This window comes from Mobula hypostoma, chromosome 4 (genome assembly GCF_963921235.1).
Source record: "Mobula hypostoma chromosome 4, sMobHyp1.1, whole genome shotgun sequence".
In the NCBI taxonomy this organism is placed as follows: Eukaryota; Metazoa; Chordata; class Chondrichthyes; order Myliobatiformes; family Myliobatidae; genus Mobula; species Mobula hypostoma.
In genome coordinates, this window is record NC_086100.1 from 32,899,982 (window position 1) to 32,922,712 (window position 22,731).

The 22,731-nt window shown below is 42.0% G+C and overlaps 1 long non-coding RNA gene across 1 annotated transcript; it reads left to right on the forward strand.

Annotated features, from left to right (window-relative positions):
• The first annotated feature begins 9 nt into the window (after positions 1 to 9).
• On the forward strand, positions 10 to 17,783 carry LOC134344752 (uncharacterized). Its single transcript, XR_010017511.1, has 3 exons — positions 10 to 190; positions 1,345 to 1,450; positions 17,127 to 17,783. It is a non-coding gene; the product is annotated as an uncharacterized LOC134344752 (long non-coding RNA).
• The last annotated feature ends 4,948 nt before the right edge of the window (positions 17,784 to 22,731 follow it).

Genomic DNA, 22,731 nt, shown 5'->3' on the forward strand with positions numbered 1-22,731 from the left:
ACAGAGCTGCTGCGCAACGGCCCGCGCCCGCTGTTGCCTTGCCAGCCGCTGTCAACTTCACCGCGCCCGCTGATGCCCCGCCAGTCGCTGTCAACTTCACCGCGCCCGCTGATGCCCCGCCAGCCGCTGTCAACTTCACCGCGCCCAACTGCACGATTTTGCACCCTGGCAGTGACCACAGCCACAACTGGTAAGAATTTGACCCACCCCTTTACCCGGAGACCGCCTTCTAGGAGCATCCACTTCGCGCTGCCCCGCCCATCAGACCATGCTCCTTGAAGTCTGCCCACGCACCTTAAGAGTTAAAGTTGCCTTTCGGCCCACTGGTCCATGCCGACCAAAGTCCCTATCTCTGCTAGTCCCTTTTCCCTGCATTTGGCCCGTATATGTTTCCTATTCATATACCGTCCAAATGTGTTTTAAGCATTGTAATTGAACCCACCTCTACATTCCCATGGGCAGCTCATTGCAAATACCCACCAACCTCTGTGAAAAACTTGCCCTTCACTTCTAACAGATGCCCTCTAGTTTTAAATTACCTTACTCTGGCAAAAAAGACTGTGACCATTCACTTCATCTATGTACATCATGATTTTACATGCCCCTATATGGTCACCTCTCAGCCATCCACATCCCAGGGAAACTCATAACTCATGCCCTCCAGACCCACTGACATCATGAATCTTTTCAGCAAGGTGGCTTCAAAGGCACAATTCCTTGCTTCCACTCTTATGTCTTTGAACATTGGGAGACCCCATTATGTGCAAATGCCACTGTTCTGTGACATTTCAACCGTTCCACTCACATGAAGTATAGTATATTTGCTAAATGGTAAATTTCCCCCACACTGAAAGAAATTGAAATCGATTGTCCATGAATGGCTGGTAGAATGAGTGTTGTGATGAGTTTTGGGACAGGCAGCCGGACAACCTAGAGATTTCTTGTAATGCCAATGGTGAATTATCAATAATTCTTCTTCTTAGGCTAGTTCCCCGAAGTCATGGATGACTTGCTTCCATTGCTGTGCAGCAGATTCCAAGATGGCCCATGCAGGACCCTCATATTCTACCATGGAGCCTTTATTGCTAGAGTGGATTGTAAAAACACAGGAGTTTGTAAATGTTTAAAGTATGGTGTATTTCTAACAGCTTCAGCAAACAAGTTAATGACGACTTGACATTCTGTTCATCATGCATATATGTGTCATGAATTTGAAGATTTCTGCAAGAGGGCAAAATTGAGGATGATGCTCTAAAGTTCCTCCAGTTGGAAAGTCAAAAGCTTTTAATTGATCAAAAATTCCATGTATGGTAATTGATGCTGCTCCCTTTATTTCTCTTGTAGTTGACGTGTGCTGAAGGAGATGTCCACCAGCAATCCAAATGGGCAGAATTCGCACTGTGATTCAGGGAGCAGTTCTTCAGCTATTGGATGGAAAACCCATGCAATGGTATTCATTTGTGGCAAATAGTAGGGAAACCCTTTTGTAGTACCCACAATTAGGTTGTTTTCTTACCGTGAAGATAATTATGAAATAGTAACTATGAGATCATCCAATGTATCCTCTTCCCAGATGCTGAAGATGGAGTTGTACAATTGCAACCGAATTTCCTCCGTAAGGTCTAGAATTTCAAATGCACTTAAGGCCCTGTTACTTTACAATTGGCATATCACCTTCTCGACTTCTCTTTGGTCACAAATGACAGCATGGCTGAACTAGGGAGTGTTCTGAGGGATAGAATCAAGGGTGGAACAATAGTTGTGCAATTCTCCTTGGTGTGCCTTCCAGCTGGATAAGTGCATTTCTCTTTGTGGCTCTGAGTAGTCTGGGTCCTTGGTGCTTGGGCCATAGCTGGCCTCTGCATTGTTGAAGAGTGTAGGTTATCAGTGAGTAGTCAGCTGATATGTAGAATTCTGACAAAAGCCAATGATGTAAATAATTTGTGATTTTTCACAAAGAGAATTATATTATTAAAAAGTCAGGAATAAAGGGTCATTGTTGGGCTGGTAGGCTGTTATCAATTGCATACTCTAGGGATAGTTGTTTGAACTCTTGGTATTAACAATTTGGATTAAGAGGCACAAGATGATGTAAAAAATGGGAAGTAGACTTAAAACTGCAGCCTCCAGGAGATCCTGGCTGGTGTAGTAGACTGAGTGAAGGTAGTCCCCCAGTCTGCTTTGAGTCTCATCAATGCAGAGGAGGGTACAATATATCTAAGTTTACTGATACAGTATTATGAAGCAGTGGCGGTGCCAGAAATGTTTTCTTGCTGGTGCTACAATGGGGCTGAATTATTCAGTAATGGTGCTGAGGGATGTACCCTATGGCAGGGGTCCCCAACTTTTTTGCACTGCGGACCGGTTTAATATTGACAATATTCTTGTGGACCGGCCGACCGGGGGGGTGGGTGGACTGGTATGGTTGCCAACGGACAAGAGTAGCAGTCAAATACATTGCATTTACCCCGAGAAAGACTACCATGACCATGAAGCCTTGTGCGGGCAGCTATGTGCGCATGCATGACATGCGCTTGCGTGTACGTGCCCATTTTTTTCTACAAATCGTTTTTGGCAATTCTGTTCAGTGAAACTACACTGCACATACATTATTTCTAATTTATATAGACTGTGTATTTATCATATCATTCCTGCTTTTACTATATGTTAGTGTTATTTTAGATTTTGTGTAACACAGCGCATGAATATAGTGATAAGTCAATTAATAAGTCACTTATAAGTCAATAGCATCATAACATTTTAAGTAACTTTTGGATATTAAACACACAGCACATATTTTCCTCCTATGAACATATAAAATCATTGCAACACGCCAATATCGCTGAATCAGTGGGAGCCCTGGGCTTGTTTCCCTGCAACAAGACGGTGCCATCGAGGGGTGATGGGAGACAGCGATACTCGAAGGGGGTTCCTTCTGCAACTTAGTTTAGGTTGCATTCATTGCAGAAAACCCCGCTTTGCAGAGATATGTTAGAAATGGAAGCAATGTTTTCAGTGATTTCGTGGCTATTTCAAGATATTTAGCCTTGACTTTGATCCGGAATGCCGGCAGAGATGTTATGTTAAACATACGTTTCAGCCCGCCGTCATTTGCAAGCTTGAGGAATTGATCTTCTTCCCGCGCTGACATGGATGATGCGTGGGTAATGACCTTGCGTGCGTTCAAGTTCAACAGTGGGCATGACAGGGAATGAGGAAAGGTGCAGCTGACTCATATCGCCAAATCATATCATTTCCTCGCGGCCCGGTAGCACATGCTTTGCGGCCCGGTGGTTGGGGACCGGTGCGCCTATGGTACTATGTATTCGCAAGGCCAGACGCATGGTGTTCAAAAGTCAGTTTCAAGCATTATGTGCCTACTCTGTTGATTCACAAGCAACAGCAACTGATAAATATAATATAGAAGTGAACTGTGACAGTGTCAACAGCATCGGAGACAACCCGGGCTACACAGAGCATAAACAAACAAAACAGAGTATCCGACCTGCAGCGCACAACGTGAATCACGCTCCAATCCCGCAATCAGTGTCAAATGCGTGCTTTTCAATTGAAAAGCACAACACTATCCCACAATGTCCACTGCTATTCGCATTACATAGACAGACAATGCCAAAAGATACACCATTATTAAAGTCAAATAAGGCAAACAACTGATGCAAGGCTTTACCGGGAGTTGGACAAATCGTACTCTGACCATGCAATACCTCAATTAATTTAGCTACTGAATTTAAAACAAAAATCAACAGAATCACCGCTTGGAAGCCTAAGCAAAACCAGTAGGCTTAATAGCAGTAAATGTAATAGTTTAGGATTTGCAAGAAACATAAGGACTATGGGGTATCCACCACAAAATAATAATAATAATCAGCATTAGTCTTGGCCCAAATTTTAAAAAAATCAACTGCACTCACCATTGATGTTTTCAGAGAAGCACAATCCGTCTGTTGTTGTGATTGGTAGTGAAAGCATCAATGATTTTCTGGCTGTCAAGTGCTTTGGTCCTCCGGCTGTTTGTGGCCAACGGTGCCAAGTTGCTGTTCCGAGCACCGCCGCTGCTATTCCTTAGGTAGTTTTTGAGGCGTCTGAGGCAAGAGAAACTCCGTTTGCATGAGGCAGATGTCACAGGCAGAGTCAGTGATATGCAGATTAGTTTGTATAAATCTATAAATGCATCGCGGTAGGGTCTCATTGCAGCTAGAAATTCCACTGTGTCATTCACTGTCTGTCCTTGCTAGAGACTCAACCACAGTTCTCATATACTCACGATTTTCTTGGACAATCTTTGCATGTCCTTTGTCAAGCATATTTCCCAATCTTGAACCGTCTTGTTTTCTCAACCTGAATTCGGCCCATGTCTCCATAGCAAACTTAAGCGCTGCACTTACATGGTGGGTTTTGAAAGCTGTTGTAGCTTTCCGCCAGTTGTGGTAACCGGTGACAGTGAAGGTAGACTCAGAATGGAACCCATGTCCTCCACACAGGAAATGTCTGCATATGAAGCAGAACATAGTATCTTTCGTGATCGAATATTCCATTCAGTCAAACCAGCTACGAATAAAACTCCTTTGCTGATTGCCAAACTTGTTGCAAGCAGCGAAGGGTACTTTCTCAATGCTGGGCGACGGGGTCCTTCCTCAGGCTGCTGGCTAACATCGCTAACAGTATTCCCACTAGCACTAAGAACAGCTTCATCCATGTTCTCTTCTGAATCCTGCTCCATTTCTTCTTCCTCTACTTCGCCCTCACACTTCTTCGATGAACTGCTGTCGTCCTCATCCTCATTTACTTCTTTCTGCATGTCACTTTCAATTAAGACATGCTCAGGCTGAGAGACCACTGATTCCTCTGGATGAGGTCGTTTTCTCACTAAAAATTGATCCATTTTTCACGCCGCCAAAATAATGCATGAGCCAGGCCGACGCTAGCTTGTAAAAGCACAATGTGTGTGTGTGTGTGGCATCGGTTAGTCTCGCGGGACCATGGATCTGCGCCTGGATGTATGCTATCAATCTCTCGTATGAGTGAGAGTGAGTGGCGTCACTACCTTAAATGATCTTAGATCAGTTTAACTGATCTGAGGACAGCAACGGCAAGACATTGTCAACGAACGAATAAGCAGAAGTGTAGAGTGGATCTGACAGAGTTTATAACTTTATTGCTTCGTGGGTGCTATGGTAATTGGGGGTGTTGTTTCACTAGATCAACTGGAGAAACAAGCTGTATTCAAAACTATACAGAGAAAGCAAAGCAGCTGCAATTTGTAAGTGAAATTTCCGTTAATTTCTTGGTGGTGCTATTGCAATTTCTGCTGGGGCTATAGCACCAGCTAGCACTACCTTAGCGCCGCCCCTGTTATGAAGCCAAGTGGCTGCGATGGCTGTGAGAAGGTTGCAGGGAAGTTTCAGGGAAATATTCACAGATTAGTTGAATGAGTATGCACATGTCAGATCAAATATTATGTGAAAAGATATGTTATTATCTTCAGTAAAAAAAAGGAAAAACACAAATTTTTAAATATAGTTTTGAGGTGTCAGTACTCAGAGGGACCTGAGAGTACTTGTATCTAAATCACTGACAGTAGGCTTTTGCTGGTACAGCAAGAGATTGGAAAGGCAAAAGGTCTGTTGGGTTCTTTTGCTTGAGAATTTGAGTACATGTGTAAAGACTTTTTACTGTAATTATATAGGGCTTTGATGTACATGTGTCTGGACTATAGTGCTTGGTTCTAGTTTACCTACCAAAGGAAGAGACTCAAATGCTCACCAAATTAATTCCTGGAATGGGGTGGGGTTCATCATATGAGAACAGATTAAGCATATTGAGGGCAGAGTGCTGTGGTGACTTTGTTCCTGAGTATCTTCCTGACAATAGATTTTGAAGGTTGAGGAAATTATGGGATGTTAGGTTAGTGCAGGAAAGTACACTGTTATAATATCAATCCATTTCTTGTATTGCTGTGGAAAGTATTTACACAGGGCATCATGGTAATGTAGCAGTCAGTGCGATGCTATTATAGCTCAGGCCGTCAGAATTCGGAATTCAATTCTGACATAAACTGTAAGGAGTTTATATGTCCTCCTCCATGGAATGCATAGGTTTTCTTTGGGTGCTTTGGTTTCCTCCTACAGTCCAAAGGCCTACCAGTTAGTAGATTAATTGGTCATTATAAATTGTCCCGTGATTAGGCTAAGGTTAAATCTGGGGTTGCTGGGTAGTGTGGCTTGAAAGGGCAGAAGGGGCTCTTCCTCACTGTATCTCAATAAATAAATAAAAAATATATAAAACCATAACCCCGAATCTAAGTTTAAATATAACCTCACTTCTCACAGAATGAAAATGCTCTAGGCCAGTCCAACTATGAACCTGTTCACTTCACAATGGGACCCTCAGTTTAACATGGGTCCAGCTCTTAATCTGAACATTTGCTCTGCTGCAACACATACAAAATGCTTGAGGAACTCTGCAGGTCAGGCAGCATCTATGGAAATAAATAGATAGTCAATGTTTTGGGCCAAGACCCTTCTTCAGAACTCTGTTCTGCTGTATGCAAACTTACACTGTAATCTTAAAACACCTCTGCTTTGAAGTTCATCTGTTCTATGCTTATAACTCTAAAACTCCATTAACTCCCCTCAATTCTGTTTCAAAAAGCTGTATAAAAATAATGAAATTTGTTGGGAGCAGTTCTAAGGGAGCAGTTCTAAAGCAGCACACTTCTGTGAGTTGTCTTCCTCAAGATTTTTTTAAAAACACATTTCTTGATCTGATGAACATGGAACCACTTTTTATTTGCCAGATTTCTTCTAGCATTTCTCACTATTTAATTTAGAAGGGCAACCTTCTGACACCCACCATTGGCGTGGTGACTGCTTGGGCCATCAATTTGAAGTTTTGTTGGCAGAGAGATTTAGTGGCTTTAGAGATGTATTAGAGATGGGCCTGACCTTTCAAATAGTTCTCACATCAAGCTACCTGTTAGAGAATGGTGCAAAATTGATCAAGATCTTTAAAATACTGTCCAAAATATATTTTTGCTGTCAATCTGAAATAGATGCCAGAGAAACACTGCTAGGATACATGAATTTCTTTCACCAAAAGCCCTTTCATATAAATGACTAGCATTAATGCACTCAGAAATGTGCACAGCTTTAGTTAGACTGGATAAAGTGACTTTTGTCAGTGCAAAGCCTATCGCTTAGGCAGAGCAGAGTCAGATTTCAAGGGCCTTGGTTCTACAGTTGAAGTCAGAAGTTTACATACACCTTAGCCAAATACTTTTAAACTCAGTTTTTCACAATTCCTGACACTTAATCCTAGAAAACATTCCCTGTCCTAGGTCAGTTAGGATCGCTACTTTATTTTAAGAATGTGAAATGTCAGAATAATAGTAGAGAGAATGATTTATTTCAGCTTTTATTTCTTTCATCACTTTCCCAGTGGGTCAGAAGTTTACATACACTTTGTTAGTATTTGGTAGCATTGCCTTTAAATTGTTCAACTTAGGTCAAACGTTTTGGGTAGCCTTCCACAAGCTTCTCACAGTAAGTTGCTGGAATTTTGTTCCATTCCTCCAGACAGAACTGGTGTAACTGAGTCAGGTTTGTAGGTCTTCCTGCTCGCACACGCTTTTTCAGTTCTGTCCACAAATTTTCTATCGGATTGAGGTCAGATTATGATGTCAAGTCTGGTTCATCCTTGGGAGCAATTTCCAAACGCCTGAAGGTACCATGTTCCTCTGTACAAACAATAGTACGCAAGTATAAACACCATGGGACCACACAGTCATCATACCGCTCAGGAAGGAGACGCATTCCGTCTCCTAGAGATGAACGTACTTTGGCACAAAAAGTGCAAATCAATCCCAGAACAACAGCAAAGGACCTTGTGAAGATGCTGGAGGAAACAGGTAGACAAGTATCTATATCCACAGTAAAACGAGTCCTTTATTGACATAACCTGAAAGGCTGCTCAGCAAGGAAGAAGCCACTGCTCCAAAACCACCATAAAAAGGCCAGACTACAGTTTGCAAGTGCACATGAGGACAAAGATCTTACTTTTTGGAGAAATGTCCTCTGGTCTGATGAAACAAAAATTGAACTGTTTGGCCATAGTGACCATCGTTATGTTTGGAGGAAAAAGGGTGAGGCTTGCAAGCCGAAGAACACCATCCCAACCATGAAGCATGGGGGTGGCAGCATCATGTTATGGGGGTGCTTTGCTGCAGGAGGGACTGGTGCACTTCACAAAATAGATGGCATCATGAGGAAGGAAAATCATGTGGCTATATTGAAGCAAAATCTCAAGACATCACCTGATGGCATGAACGTTGACTTATCAAACTTCTGCTAATACTCCACCTCCCCCTCATACCCCATCTGTTATTTATATACACACATTCTTTTTTTCTCTCTTCTTTTTCTCCCTCTGTCCCCCTCACTATACCCCCTACCCATCCTCTGGTTCCCCCCCGCTTTTTCTTTCTCCCTAGGTCTCCTGTCCCATGATCCTCTCATCCCTTCTGCCAATCAACTGTCCAGCTCTTGGCTCCATCCCTCCTCCTCCTGTCTTTTCCTATCATTTCGGATCTCCCCCTCCCCCTCCCACTTTCAAATCTCTTACTAGCTCTTCTTTCAGTTAGTCCTGACGAAGGGTCTCAGCCCGAAACATCGACTGTACCCTTGCCTAGAAAAGCTGCCTGGCCTGCTTCGTTCACCAGCAACTTTTATGTGTGTTGCTCTCAAGACATCAGCTGGGAAGTTAAAGCTCGGTCACAAATAGGTCTTCCAAATGGACAATGATCCCAAGCATACCTCCAAAGTTGTGGCAAAATTGCTTATGGACAACAAAGTTAAGGTATTGGAGTGGCCATCACAAAGCCCTCTCCTCAATCCGATGGAAAATTTGTGGGCAGAACTGAAAAAGTGTGTGTGAGCAAAGAGGCCTACAAACCTGACTCAGTTACACCAGTTCTGTCTGGAGGAATGGAACAAAATTCCAGCAACTTACTGCGAGAAGCTTGTGGAAGGCTACCCAAAATGTTTGACCCAAGTTAAACAATTTAAAGACAATGCTACCAAATACTAACAAAGTGTATGTAAACTTCTGACCCACTGGGAAAGTGATGAAAGAAATAAAAGCTGAAATAAATCATTCTCTCTACTATTATTCTGACATTTCACATTTTTAAAATAAAGCAGTGATCCCAACTGACCTAAGACAGGGAATGTTTTCTAGGATTAGATGTCAGGAATTGTGAAAAACTGAGTTTAAATGTATTTGGCTAAGGTGTATGTAAACTTCTGACTTCAACTGTAAATCTTTCCAAATCTAGTCCTGATTCTAATCCTGCTCTAACATGCCCTGTATATGAAGAATCATCCAGTGGATCTTTACTGGATTCTTACCCTAAACCAGAAATTCTAATTTGAAACCCTGATCATAAAAATACCCATCTTTATGTTGGAGCTAAAATACACTAACCACTCTATAACATACTTCTAGTTTTCAGATACCTTTCCAATTTAAATCTCCAACTCACAGGCTCTATACATGTTGACACAAAACTCTAAAGTAACAATAAGACCATAAGACATAGGAGCAGAATCAGGCCACTCAGCCCATTGAGTCTGCTCTGCCATCCACCATGGCTGATCCCGGATCCCGCTCAACCCTGTACACTGGCTTTCCCGCCATATTCTTTGAGGTCCTGACCGATCAGGAAATGATCAACTTCCACCTTAAATATACCCACGGACTTGGCCTCCACTGCAGTCTGTGGCAGAGCATTCCACAGATTCACTACTCTCTGGCTAAAAAAAATTCCTCCTTAACTCTGTTCTAAAAGGTCACCCCTCAATTTTGAGGCTGTGTCCTCTAGTTCTGGATACCCCCACCACAGGAAACATCCTCTCCACATCCACCTGATCTAGTCCTTTCAACATTCAGTAGGTTTCAATGAGATCCCCCTGCATTCTTCTAAATTCTAGTGAGTACAGGCCCAAAGCTGTCAAATGCTCTTCATATATTAACCACTTCATTCCCAGAATTATCCTCATGAATCTCCTCTGGACTCTCTCCAATGACAATGCATCCTTTCTAAAATATGGGGCCAAAACTGTTGACAACACTCCAAGTGCGGCCTGACTAGTATCTTATAAAGCCTCAGCATGATCTCCTTGCTTTTATATTCTATTCCTCTTGAAATAAATGTCAACATTGCATTTGCCTTCTTTACCACAGACTCAACCTTTAAATTCACTTTCTGGGAGTCTTGCACTAGGACTGCTAAGTCCCTCTGCATCTCTAATGTTTGAACCTTCTCCCCATTTAGATAATAGTCCACACTATTGTTCCTTTTACCAAAATGCATTATCATACATTTCCCAACATTGTATTCCATCTGCCACTTTTTTTGCTCATTCTTCTAATTTGTCTAAGTCCTGCTGCAATCGCATTGCTTCCTCAGCACTACCTACCCCTCCACCTAACTTCATATCATCTGCAAACTTTGCCACAAAGCCATCAATTCCATTATCTAAGTCATTGACAAACAATGTGAAAAGTAGCGGTCCCAATACTGACCTCTGAGGAACACTGCTAGTAACTGGCAGCCAACTAGAAAAGGCCCCTTTTATTCCCACTCACTGCCTCCTGCTTGTCAGCCATTCTTCTACCCATGTCACCATCTTTCCTGTAACACCATAGGATTTTATCTTGTTAAGCAGCCTCATTTGTGGCACCTTATCAAATGTCTTCTGAAAATCCAAGTAAGTGACATCCACTGCCTCTTCTTTGTCCACCCTGCTTGTTACTTCTTTGATGAAATCTAACAGATTTGAGAGGCAAGATTTCCCTTTACAGAAACCATGTTGACTTTGACTTATCTTATCATTATCTCCAAGTACCCTGAAACCTCATCCTTAATAATAGACTCCAACACTTTCCCAACCACTGAGGTTATGCTAACTGACCTATAATTTCCTTTCTTTTGCCTTCCTCCCTTCGTAAAGAGTGGAGTGACATTTGCAATCTTTCAGTCCTCCAGAACCATGCCAAAATCATGACCAATGCATCCATTATCTCTTCAGCAACCTCTCTCAGGATTCTGGAATGTAGTCCGTTTAGTCCAGGTGTCTTATCCACCTTCAAGACCTTTGAGTTTGCCTGGCACTTTTTCTTTTGTAATAATAATGGCACTCACTCCTGCTCCCTGAAACCTGCAGACTTCTGACACTCTGCTAGTGTCTTCCACAGTGAAGACAGATGCAAAGTACCCATTAGGTTCATCTGCCATTTTTTTGTCCCCCATTACTACCTCACCAGTATCGTTTTCCAGTGGTCCAATATCAACTCTCACCTCCCTTTTACTCTTTATATAACTGAAAAAAAACTTTTGGTATCCTGCTTTATATTACTAGCTCGTTTGCCCTTGTGTTTCAACTTTTCCTTCTTATAGCTTTTTTAGTTGCCTTTTGATGGAATTTGAAAGGTTCTCAATCATCCAACTTCCCACTCACTTTTGCAACCTTATATGCCCTTTCCTTGGCTTTTATGCAGTCCTTAACTTCCTTTGTCAGCCACGGTTGCCTACCCCTGCCATTTGAGAACTTCTTCCTCTGTGGGACATATCTATTCTGTGCCTTGTGAACTATTCCCAGAAACTTCAGCCACCTCAGCTCTGCTGTCATCCCTGACATTATCCTTTTCCAATCCACCTGGGCAAGCTCCTCTTTATTCCCTCTGTAATTTCCTTTACTCCATTGAGATATTGATACATGTGACTTATGCTTCTCCCTCTCAAATTTCAGTATGAATTCAATCATATAATGATCACTGCCTCCTAATGGTTCCTTTACATTAAGCTCCCTAATAAGATCTGGGTTATTACACAACACCCAATGTAAGATAACCTTTCCCCGAGAAGGCTCAAGCACAAACTGCTCTAAAAAGCCACTTTGTAGGCATTCAACAAATTCCCTCTCTTGCAATCTGACACCACCCTAATTTTCCCAATTCCCTTGCATATTGAAGTCCCCCATTACAATTGTGCCATTACCCTTATTACCTAACTTTTCCAGCTCCATTTGCAATCTCAACCCCACATCTTGGCTACTATTTAGAGGTCTACATATGATTCCCATAATGGTACTTTTGCAGTTTCTTAACTCCACTCACAAATATTGAACGTTCCTGACCCTATGTCACCTCTTTCTCCTAATTCCATCTCTTACCAACAGAGCCACATGACCACCTGTACCTTCCTGCCTGTCCTTTCGATACGAAGTATATCCTTTGCTGTTAAGCTCGCTACTATGGCCTTTTATCAGCCACGACTCAGTGATGCCCATAACGTCATACCGACTAATCTCTAATTGCACCATGAGTTCGTCCACCTTATACCAAATGCTACGCTTATTTAAATACAGCATCTTTAGTCCATGCAATCTTCACCCTTTTGAAATTTGCCTCTGTTGTACAATTTAACTCTTTGATCCATCTGAATCTGTACCCAATCATTGGCTTGTCCTTCCTTACATCTATGTTACATCCATCATCTACTTGTAAACCTTCTGGCTCATCCTCAGCTCTGTCATACTGTACTAGTTGCCATATTAGTTTAAACCACTCCCAACAACTCTAGAAAACTTTCCTGCAGGGATATTGGTATCCCTCGGATTCAAGTGCAACCCGTCCCTTTAGTACAGGTTCCAACTGCCCCAGTTATACATAGAACATACATAGAATAGTACAGCACAGTACAGGCCCTTCAGCACACAATGTTATGCTGACCCTCAAACTCTGCCTCCCATATAACCCCCCACCTTAAATTCCTCCGTATACCTGTCTAGTAGTCTCTTAAATTTCACTAGTGTATCTGCCTCCACCACTGACTCAAGCAGTGCATTCCACGCACCAACCACCCTCTGAGTGAAAAACCTTCCTCTAATATCCCACTTGAACTTCCCACCCCTTACCTTAAAGCCATGTCCTCTTGTATTGAGTAGTGGTGCCCTGGGGAAGAGGTGCTGGCTATCCACTCTATCTATTCCTCTTAATATCTTGTACACCTCGATCATGTCTCCTCTCATCCACCTTCTCTCCAAAGAGTAAAGCCCTAGCTCCCATAATCTCTGATCATAATGCATACTCCCTAAACCAGGCAGCATCCTGGTAAATCTCCTCTGTACCCTTTCCAATGCTTCCACATCCTTCCTATAGTGAAGTGACCAGAACTAGACACAGTACTCCAAGTGTGGCCTAACCAGAGTTTTATAGAGTTGCATCATTACCTCGTGACTCTTAAAGTCTATCCCTCGACTTATGAAAGCTAACACCCCATAAGCTTTCTTAACTACCCTATCTACCTGTGAGGCAACTTACAGGGAACTGTGGACATGTACCCCCAGAACCCTCTGCTCCTCCACACTACCAAGTATTCTGCCATTTACTTTGTACTCTGTCTTGGAGTTTGTCCTTCCAAAGTGTACCACCTCACACTTCTCTGGGTTGAACTCCATCTGCCACTTCTCAGCCCACTTCTGCATCCTATCAATGTCTCTCTGCAATCTTTGATAGTCCTCTACACTATCTACAACACCACCAAACTTTGTGTCATCTGCAAACTTGCCAACCCACCCTTCTACCCCCACATCCAGGTCTTAATAAAAATCATGAAAAGTAGAGGTCCCAGAACCGATCCTTGTGTGACACCACTAGTCATAGCCCTCCAGTCCGAATGTACTCCCTCCACCATGACCCTTCTGCAGGCAAGTCAATTCTGAATCCACCTGGCCAAACTTCCCTGGATCCCATGCCTTCTGACTTTCTGAATAAGCCTACTGTGTGGAACCTCGTCAAATGCCTTACTAAAATCCATATAGATCACATCCACTGCACTACCCTCATCTATATGCCTGGTCACCTCCTCAAAGAACTCTATCAGGCTTGTTAGACACGATCTGCCCTTCACAACGCCATGCTGACTGTCCCTGATCAGACCATGATTCTCTAAATGCCCATAGATCCTATCTCTAAGAATCTTTTCCAACAGCTTTCCCACCACAGACGTAAGGCTCACTGGTCTATAATTACCCGGACTATCCCTACTACCATTTTTGAACAAGGGGACAACATTCGCCTCCCTCCAATCCTCCGCTACCATTCCCATGGACAACGAGGACATAAAGATCCTAGCCAGAGGCTTAGCAATCTCTTCCCTCGCCTCATGGAGCAGCTTGGGAATATCCCGTCAGGCCCCGGGGACTTACCTGTCCTAATGTATTTTAACAACTCCAACACCTCCTCTCCCTTAATATCAACATGCTCCAGAACATCAACCTTGCTCATATTGTCCTCACCATCATCAAGTTCCCTATCACTGGTGAATACCAAAGAGAAGTATTCATTGAGGACCTCGCTCACTTCCACAACCTCCAGGCACATCTTCCCACCCTTATCTCTAATCAGTCCTACCTTCACTCCTATCATCCTTTTGTTCTTCACATAATTGAAGAATGCCTTGGGGTTTTCCTTTACCCTACTTGCTAAGGCCTTCTTATGCCCCCCGTTTTGCTTTCCTCAGCCCCTTCTTAAGCTCCTTTCTTGCTACCCTATATTCCTCAATAGACCCATCTAATCCTTGCTTCCTAAACCTCATGTATGCTGCCTTCTTCCACCTGACTAGATTTTCCACCTCACTTATCACCCATGATTCCTTCACCGTACCATTCTTTATCCTCCTCACCATTATCCAGTTATCCAGAAATCTGAATCCCTGCCCTCTGCTCCAATTCTTCAGCCACACATTTATCTGCCACCTCATTCTATTCCTATCCTCGCTGTTGCGTGGCACAGGTAGCAATCCCGAGATTATTACCTTTGAGGTTCTGCTTCTTGGCTTCCTTCCTAACTCTCTGTATTCTTCTTTCTGGATCTCCTCCCTTTTTCTGCTTAGGTCATTGGCACCAACATGTACCACAATTTCTGACTGCTCGCCTTCCTTTTTCAGGATATTATGGACACATCCAGAAACATCCCGGACCCTGGTACCTGGGAGGCAAACTACCATCTGTGTTTCCTTTTTGCGTCTACAGAATCGCCCATCTGTCCCCGTGACTATAGAGTCCACTATAACTGCTGCCATCCTCTTCAGTTCCCTCCTCTTCTGAGCCATGGCACCAGGCTCAATTCCAGAGGCTCAGCAGTTGTTGCTTCCCCCAGGTAGGCCCTCCCCAAAACAGTACTCAAAATAGAGTATTTATTGTTGAGGGGGAGGGCCACAGGGGTGCTCTCCACTATCTGACGTTCTCCGTTCCCTCTCTCCTGACAGTCACCAATTTATCTGTCTCCTCTAGCCTTCGAGTAACTATCAATGCTTTGCTTTCCCTAACAAGCCGAAAGTCATCAAGCTGCAGCTCCAATTCCCTAGCATGGTCTCTAAGGTGCTGCATCTTGATGCACCTGGTGCAGGTGTGGCCATCGGGAAGGCTGGAAGTCTCCTGCAAATTCCACATCCGACAGCCACAGCAGAACAGTGGCACCTTAGACATACCCCCTATTCTTTTTGGAGTTAATTCAGAATAAGAAATGTAATGGCCTTTGCTCCAACTGACTCCTGTTGCCTAGGGTGAATAGCTGTCGACCCTGCCAAACAGTGCAAATGCTTTGGTGTGGATATGGTGTGAGGCGCCCAGTGATCAGCTATGACACAAATATGAAACAATATACCACGTGCAAGTAACGAATTATACTTTATAGCAAGTTTTGGTGATGGGTTAGTAGCAACAACTAAAAGAAAAGGTGCCACATAAGTAACTTATCAGTCTTGTGCACATAATATTTTAATACGTTAGAGCTCACGCCTCCGATTCCATCCACAATGTCCTTCTGAGACTCCGGCCACCATCCGAACCTCCGAGGTCCGGTATCTGCCACCCTGGAACCACTGTCCGTTCCTCACAGGTCCGTCCTCTCTGCTCACCTCCTGAGAAAGCCCGCGCTACTCAACTCAGCACACATATACAAGATAACATAACATGACTTCCATTGGCTAGCAAATGAATACAATTTCCATTATCACATAGTATAACCCAAACATTGCTATTACAGAGAACCCCTTGCTCAGCAGTTAACAGTACAAGAAGCCATTTTGGTAATAAGTGATTAACAGTTAACAGTCCAGCTAATATTACTGAGAACCCTACAGAAATAAGGAATGAACTTACTACTTACCTTGCCTCTGCCTGTTCTCACCGAAGCCTTGTTGAGCCAAAGCCTGACTACCCTGCCTCAGATTACACCGACAACGACCACTCCCATGATGACTGCTCTGCTAGGCGGTAGCTCTCTTTTATAGAGACTGGGTTTTTAAATCTCTTCGTCGGACCTGCAAGGGAATGCTTCTGTTGCGTCTGCACAGTACTCCAGTCGAAGACTCCCACCAAGAAACTTTCTGGCTTTTAAAGCCATTTGCCAGACCTGCGCGGGAATGCTTCTGTTGCATATGTGAGGTACTCCAATCAACTCCAATCACTCCAAGCTTAAAAGTAAATCCAGGTGATTGTGTCAAACAATGCGATCAAAATGGAAAATCCAGATCATTTAATGGTGCTTGTACTGTAAATCAATTCAGTTCAATATCTTTTGTGTACAACTCAAATAAGAATTGTAAATTTCTTGCAATATTGAGCTATATTTTGTACTTTCATTGATCACACAATGAATTCTGTTTCTATAATTTGAGTTGTAGAGATCTCTGTTCCCATGAAGAAATTAAAAGTTACTGTTGCGCTATTTTTGCTAGTTCAGATAAAAATCATCAAACTCAATGATGGCTTCTATAAGCTATTGAACAGTCTCCTAGTGCAATAAAATGAACTCTTGATCTCACAGTCTACTTCATTATGGCCTTGTACCTTATTGTCTGCTTGCAATGTATTTAATGCTGCATTCTAATATTGTTTTACCTTGTACTAACTCAGTGCACTGATGTGATATGTGGTTAGTATGAAAAACCAAGTACTTCACTGTATCTCAGTACATGCAACCAAATTACCAGCTTAATTTAACAAGAAGCTAAAACATTATTGCTGTTTTTCTTCCTACAGATGCTGCCTGATCTGTTGAACACTTACAGCATTTCTCTTCAGAATTCTCATCAATCAGATTTTATTTAATTCTATGTAAATGGCTGGATGAACTAAAAAATTGTCCTTGGAACTTGCTGGTAAAATGAGGTGAAATACATATTGCATGTTAAATATCAGGCAATCTTCCAATGTGAAAGATGGAAGAGTAGTAAAGGTTGGAGGTAGTAATCAACAAGGTTATTTTCACATTAGAGAGTCTCACTCAAAATTATTAAGTAAGGAGAAAAGAATATTGTTTAATTGAGCACTACATTTATTTATGTTTTGCTTTACTGCAGCTGGAAGATTTAGGATTACTAATTACATTGTTGTGAGCTGTGGGAAAGCTGTGCTTTGAACTGTTTTTAAAAGTTCTTACAAAGTAAAAATAGTTTAGTAATTAGACATAGTGTGATCTATATAAAACGTTAAAGCTACATTTCAGGAAAACATCACAGTTAAATGGTATAATTGTAATGCAATGAAATTTGCCTAAGGTGGTGGTGATGGATGGATAATAGTAAATGATCAGCTTGCTTTACACTTGGTTTTTCTTTGCTTTTGATTTCATTGGGTGCAGCATCATGAATCAGCAGGTTACTCCATAATTCACATTTTACTTTAGAACTTAAGACTAATTTCACACTAGAGCTTCAGTCATGTGGTAACTTATTTTTATAGACTACAATAGTATTTTAGTAAAAAAAAATGCAACCTGAACAACAACTGGACACAACTTCTCCCTTAAATTTCTCCATCTCTAAACCTGAGCTCATGCACAACTCTGTTCTAACTCCCACTATCCTATTTATCCATCATCCCTGTGTAGTCACAGAGCTACATGACAAAGGTCATCAAATTAACTACCACTGGGGACTGGATATTATTTTGCAAGGGTGGATATTCACTTCCTGACTAAGCAACAAAGACAACTAATGTGTCATCACTCAAGATAAAATTGGATAAATAGTTGAGTGTTTGGAAGAAGCTGTTAGACTTGTGTTTAATACCTCATTTCCACTTGGTAATTTCTACGCATGCACGTTTTTCTTTCAGGAGTGTTTTGTTTTTTGGCTATAATTCATTAATCTTGAAAATTCCTACAGAAAATAAACTTGCTTAAGTGGTGCATACAAAAACTAGCTCACATTAAGTGTCAGCAGGACCAGGGAACTGTCTGTGGACTTTGGGAAGGAGACGTTGGGAGAATGCACACCAGTTGTCATTGAGAGGTTGGGGGTGGAAAGGGTGAGCAGCTTTAAGTTTCTGCCTTACAGTGTCTCAGAGTATCCATTATGGGCCCAAAGCATTGAATCAACCATGAAGAAGACAAACAAGTTACTCTACTTTGTTAGGAATTTGGGCAGATTTGGTATGTAACCAAGGACTCTTACAAATTTTTATAAATACATGGTGGAGAATATTCTGACTGGTTGCATCATCGCCTGGCATCAAGCCTCCAGTGCACAGGATTGCAAGAGGCTACAGAGGTTCATAAACTCAACCACTTCCATCATGGACACTAATTTTTCTTCCATTGAGGACATCTTGAAGAGGTAGTGTTTCCTGAAAGTGGCATCCATCATTAAGGGTCCTCACCAGCCAGAACATGCCATCTGATTATTACCATCAGGGATGAGGTACAGGAGCTTGAAAACACATACTCAATGATTTAAAACAGCTTCTTCCTCTTTGCCATTAGATTTCTGAATGGTCCGTGAATCCATCATACTACCTTTTTATTCCTTTCTTTTGCAATATTTATTTATTTTTGTAATTTTGTAGATTTTATTTATGTTGTACTGTACTGCTGTACAAAACAACAATTTTTGCATCATATGCCAGTGATAATAAACCTGATTCTGGTAACTGAATGTTCTTCAATTGTTAAGCAACAGTTGTAGTAAGTGGATACATTTTGCCATATGTACAATCAAATTTACCAATTTAAATAATACTAAGATTTTTAAGTTACTTTTTTTTGGCTTGAAAGATAAATTGGCATCCAACTGTATCTGTATCAGGCACTTTGTTCTCCCTATCATCCTTAAAACTGGTCTCCTTCAGTCCTCCCACTACCCAGCCTTGGCTGGATGGTGTTTCTAAAGAGAATACAGCAGTAGATCATGACCCAACACCAATGTTACCTTTGTCCTCAAATCCTGCTCATAATGCTCAAACCCAAACAACAAAGTCTCACTTTCCTCTGCCTGCCTGCGCAACCCTAATCATTACCTCAGTATAGTAATACATTGACCACTTTGACTAGCAATGGACTTTGTTCTTTTGCTTTAATTGTGTTCCTTCTTGTATAATTTGTGGGCATGTGGCCAAGTGGTTAAGGCATTGGACTAGCGACCTGAAGGTCGTGAGTTCAAGCCCCAGCCGAGGCAATGTGTTGTATCCTTGAGCAAGGCACTTAATCACACATTGCTCTGCGACGACACTGATGCCAAGCTATATGGGTCCTAATGCCCTTCCCTTGGACAACATTGGTGTCGTGGAGAGGGGAGACTTGCAGCATGGGCAACTGCTGGTCTTCCATACAACCTTGCCCAGGCCTGCGCCCTGGAGAGTGAAGGCTTTCCAGGCGCAGATCCATGGTCTCGCAAGACTAACGGATGCCTTTACTTCTTGTATAATTTACTTATTACATGTGGGTGTTCCGCTTCAGATACTATGTGCCCATGATGTAAATTTTCTCATTGCAGCTGTGCATACATATACTGGCACATCTCGCAATAAATCTGACTTTGACTTCAACTTTGAATTTTTCATACAATTCTTGTAACTGAAAACCACTGTGGAAATCTGTACCCTCACAGGCCCAGTGAGAGAAAATTGAGGGTCAGACCAAATTAACTATTGACATTTGTCCAATATCTTTGAAGCGTTAGAGCCAGTAAAAAAACACTATTCACAGTCTGGCTTTGTCAATGAATTTGAATCCAACTTATAATGGTAGGATGAGAGGCATTTCAGTCTAATCCCTGAGAGAGTCTTGTGCTGAAATTGTGCATGATTCTCAGAATGCCCAAGTAGTTGAGAGACCATAACACCAAATACTGCAGTGCTAGATCAGCATAAAATTATTCATTTTAAAACAGAGCTGACAACTGGAATAAATGATTAAGAGCATGCTAAATTATTCATCATCCATTCCGTGCCATAAAGGTGCAGCCCATGCATGCCATAAACTGGAATAATGAAATGTCCTTTAAAAAGTCAGAGATCAGACCTTGGGTTTGAAAAAACTCTGGGAAATCCTTACTAAATTGAGAATGATCAAGGAAACTGCAAAGATTAATATCAACAATTGCAGGTAAGTGAAGTCCCCTTATCTTTCAAGAACTAATTCAGCATCTATTTGGAGGAGTGAGGTGCATTGATACCTACTGTGTGCCTTGGTAATTGAATCCTGAGGTTAACAAATCTGTGAAAAGAAATAATTTTTGGAGTCTCCCTCTAATTTTGCATGTTGTGCTCCTCTCTACTGTGCTCCCACCCCTATTTAACTCAAATAACTCAGTAACCTGGAGAAAATTATTTCTTTTAATAATTTAAAAAAACTTAGACCCACTTCTCCATTAAAGAAAGTCAATATTCTTGGCATCAATGTGAATATTTAAGAGAATGAAGATTGGAAATCAGTCTTCTGGATTTTATCCAGGTTGGCAATCTCTTTCTATATGTGAGGCGGTGTAATTGGATGCTGTATTTTAATGTGGCAATGACAATAATGTTTGCCACAGGAAACTGAGCTGTTCCATCAGTGCAGTACTTCCTTTGAAGTACAGATTGACCTGCTGCTCATAATGAATGTTAAAGGTGAAAAAGGGACAACTGTTGATACTATAGGACTGCAGGGTAATGTAACTGTTGGAAACGTGCATAATTCACAACCACCAACATCGAGTTGGTGTTCACTTTAAGAGGCTGGCCTGATGCAATAACATATTCCGTGAAGTTTGGTTACCACATTTTTTGTGTTCAGGTTCAGGTTTTAGAGCATAATAAATGAATTATTAAGTTTATCTTAAAAATAAAATGCCTCACATCATTTTATTGGCAAAAACTGATATTGGTGACCCCGATGCCCTTGGACGTTACCAGAGTTGTTTTGAAAGTGCCAGAGTTCTGGGAGTAAAATGCCGTTGTTTGATTTGTACAAGCAGAGGCCCAGTCTGCACTTCGAGAAATTCCTGCCAACACCAAATATTTCTATGTGGTAGTGTCACTCAGGAACTCCATGCTGTGAGGGTAGTGAGTCTACTTGAACACCTGCCTGAACACAATCAATATCTGTTGCTAAAAACTCACTTTTTACTCACTTTGCACTATTGGAGTCTGATCTCGCCAAACAATTGCTCTCCTTGCCCAGTCTCAGCGATGCTAAGCCATCAGAGCTAATGGACCACATACTGTCTCTCCAGGGAAATCACTATCTTTGTTTTATTTTTAAAGAACTCATGCAGCAAGTGCCTGATCAAGTACATATAGGCCTTGCTAATTCACCTGTGAAAGACTATAGGGAGCTTGCTAAAATGGCTGATAGTCTACACTCAGCCAGGCAGAGGCACATAATTCCTCCTCTTTTGGAATTATGAATGTTATGGGAGGTGAGAAGGATGAGAAGGATGTAATAGACGAAATGGGTGATGAGGACCTCAATAAAATCACTGTCACTAAAGAGATAGTGATGAGAAAACTAAAGGACCTGAAGGTAGATAAGTCCCCTGGTCCTGATGGGATTCATCCCAGGGTGCTGAAGGAATTGGCGGAGGTTATTGTAGACGCATTGGTAACCATTTATCAAAACTCTCTAGACTCTGGGCAGGTTCTGGCAGATTGGAAGACAGCAAATGTCATGGCACTTTTTAAAAAAGGATGTAGGCAAAATACAGGCAACTATAGGCCAGTTAGTTTAACATCTGTAGTCAGGAAAATGCTTGAAGCTGTCATTAAGGAAGAAATAGCAAAACATTTAGAAAGGAGTGGTTCCATTAAAAAAAGGCAGGTCCTGTTTGACAAACATACTGGAGTTCTTTGAGGACATAATGAGTGCAGTGGATAGAGGGGAACAGGTGGATGTCGTATACTTGGATTTTCGGAAGGCGTTCGATAAGGTGCCTCACAAGAGACTTATACGGATACATGGAGTTGGAGGAAGTGTATTGGCATGGATAGTGGATTGGTTAACCAATAGATGGCAGAGAGTTGGTATAAATGGGTATTTCTCCAGTTGGCAGCCAGTGGTGAGTGGGGTGTCGACGGGGTCGGGATTGGGCCAGCAGCTGTTTACCATTCACACTGATGATTTGAAAGAGGGGACTGAGTGTAGCGTAGCAAAATTTGCTGATGACACTAAACTGAGTGGAAAAGCAAATTGTACAGAGGATGTGGAGACTCTGCAGAAGGATATAGATAGGTTAAGTGAGTGTGCCAAGGTCTGGCAGATGAAATACAATGTTGGTAAATGTGAGATCATCCACTTTGAAAGGAATAATAAAAGAGCAGATTATTATTTAAATGGTGAAAGATTGCAGCATGCTGTTGTGCAGAGGGACTTGGGAGTGCTTATGCA